This window comes from Olea europaea, unplaced genomic scaffold (genome assembly GCF_002742605.1).
Source record: "Olea europaea var. sylvestris unplaced genomic scaffold, O_europaea_v1 scaffold119, whole genome shotgun sequence".
Taxonomy (NCBI): domain Eukaryota; kingdom Viridiplantae; phylum Streptophyta; class Magnoliopsida; order Lamiales; family Oleaceae; genus Olea; species Olea europaea.
In genome coordinates this window covers 584,727-587,821 of record NW_019229312.1, presented here as the reverse complement: position 1 = coordinate 587,821, position 3,095 = coordinate 584,727, and positions in this window count along the sequence as shown.

Here is a 3,095-nt window from a genome sequence, read left to right as displayed (position 1 = left end):
ATTAAAAAAAAAAAAAAAAAAAAGACACAGAATTGATAGAATAAATTCCATATATTTTCATATCCTGAAGGAAGTTAAGCATAGGGACTAGGTCCTCCTCAACAATTTTTAGAAGGCATCTCGGTATAAAGTTAATAAAATATGTAGTTTAAAAATTGATAAAAATTATGAATTTTGACGTGTGATTAAAATTAAAATTGGGTAATTGACGCAAAACGTCCCTACCTTTCAACTTCATTGTGTAAAACGTTCTCACCTTTCATTTTTTGGCATTTTTGCCCTCAAATCAACCTTTCATTGCGACGAAAGTTCTTCCATCCAACTCCCGTCACTTCTACCGTTAATTAAAGAGAGAGACTCAATTTCTTGCTGGTCAACAGGTGTAAAATCGTTCTCACCCAACTGAACCCTTCATTTTCATCTTTTTCTTCGAACAACAAGAGGCAGTTCCCATTCCATTCCCTTCTAGTTCTTCAAAAATTTCCATTTATCTTCCATTTCTACAATTTTTCCTCCATTCTCCTGTCGTATTGTCTCATATTAGCAGTTGGCGTAGTGGAAACCTACGTTGAGAGTTTTTCCAACAAGCAACGCGACGGTAAGAATCATTATTTGTCGGTATTTTCGTTTTCCATTTTATATTTTAGTGCTTTGCATGATTGAGTGTATGTGTAGGATTCTAATAAAGTTTATCATTGTTACACAGGACTTCAAGGAACAACGTATTTCTTCCGTTTCTGAGAAAGCCCAGCAATGATCAATCCACCTCCAGCTCCTTGTTAGGATGAAAACTCTCTGCCAAGCTCTATTAATTTTTTGGCTTTTGTTTTTGTTGTTCAGTGCACAAATTGTCATCAGGTTGTGGATACAATATAGCACTTTAGGAACCTGTTTTTGGTGTTTAGGAACCTAATTTTGATGTTCAGAACTTATGTTGGCTGCATAGTGGATATTTTGCACATTTGAAATGAATTGTATCTATTTTTGCTTCAATTTTAGTTTATTTTAGCTTCAACAGGTAGTGGTTATTTTTTGTTTCAGTTTTCGGTCAATTGGTGGATGAATTGTTTTCAAATTCTGTGATAGAATTGTATGTTTGGGGACTTTTGAGTTGGTGTGTATCAACAGGTGATATATGGAAGAAAACAGGGTACGCTCTCACTAAAATTTTTCTAAAAGGTAGGGACGTTATTCGCAAATATTTCTAAAAGGTAGGGACGTTATTCGCAGATTTTTCTAAAAGGTAGGGACGTCACTCGCCAATACTTTTTATACGTAGGGATGTCTTAAGAAAAATTATAACTACGTAGGGATTATTAGCGCAATGTTCATTAGATTCCCAAAAAAGTGAACAGGACCCGTCATCTTCACCAATAAGCCAAAATGAGCAGTACCACTGAAATGATAAATACACAGCACCCATCTCCACTTGATCTTCGCCATTTACCCCATGGTCACAATAAGCATCAACTAGAAATGAAAACCTAGTAGTTGTCTCTATAAATTGACCACCCATTCAATATATGTCTTGCTACATTTTTCTAGAAACCCAACATTAGAGCAGCAATGGTGGACCTGGTGGTTGGATTTCACCATATATGTTCTTCACAACATTTTTTCCTTCATTTAATGTAATAATTTAAAGTATTTTCACACCCATTTTCCAGTTACTGTTACTATGTGGACTACGTAGAAGGCGGGAAGAAAGGTTCAGTTGGGTGAGGACGATTTTACCCCTGTTGACCAGCAAGAAATTGAGTCTCTCTCTTTAATTAACGGCAGAAGTGACGGGAGTTGGACGGAAGGACTTTCGTCACAATGAAAGGTTGATTTGAGGGCAAAAATGCCAAAAAATGAAAGGTGAGGACGTTTTACACAATGAAGTTGAAAGGTAGGGACGTTTTGCGCCAATTACCCATTAAAATTTGACTTTTTTTTTCATCAAACGAGCTGCTAATCTACTTTTGCTTACAACTCTTGTATTTGACTTTAAGGTTGGAGGGTCATCACTTGGATGTCATCTAACACTTGATTGTGAGTGCAGCACAAATATAATTTTTTTCTCGGTTATCCATTATTAAGAGTTAACTTATTAAGTACCCTCCAAAATTTATACTAGTCCACAAAACCCTTGTAAAACGCAATCGGATTCAAAATATGCACACAAATTGCATCTTCTAAAGGCCACAAACCTACTTGTATGTGCACTTCCACTTTTCTATAAATTAGCTTTTCGATGACAACTACTGTGCATTCATTCTCACTTGTTCTTTTAAATTTAAGCAAGCAATCTCGTAGAGTTAAATGTTTCACTGACCACTGAACTTTATACCATGTCACGACTTACTCACCGAACTTCATCAATTGTCTGGTTGGCCACTGAACTTTGCTCCATCCATCTCCATCATCCACCCAACGACAACCGTAAGTAAACGTGTTGACGTGGATGACAGTAAATCCAGCTAGCCGGTTAAATCATTCCATGTGTGAGTCAAGTGCCAACGCACTTCCATGTCAACAAAAAAGGCTCCCAACCTAGGCTTTAACAACTCATGAAAATGTGTTATAGATACAAAATGGAAAGACAAAGACCTATACGCCATTACACATCTCCTTCCCCAAATCGGACCTGCTCCCAAGTCTGTCAAAACCCTATGCTCATCTTAAGAACCATCTTCCCCTACATCTCTCAAACCCTAACATCTTGAAATCGACTTGAAGAGAATCTTGAGCGACGTCTCCGACAATCCATTCATATCCCTGATACGAATGATTTAACCGGCCATCTGGATTTACTGTCATCCATGTCAGCTCATTTACTTATGATGTCATTGGGTGCGTGATGGAGATGGATGGAGCAAAGTTCAGTGACCAACCGGACAATTGATGAAGTTCGGTGAGTAAGTCGTGACGTGGTATAAAGTTCAGTGGCCAGTAAAACATTTCCTCGCCAAGTAGAAGCCATCGTGTTATAATCATCTTCCTTAAGTGCAATACATCTATGCATTTCATGAAAGGACACACAAAAAACCTCCCAACTTTATACCAAAATTGTAGGTACTTATGTACGTGTAGATATAGAAATACTAAAACAA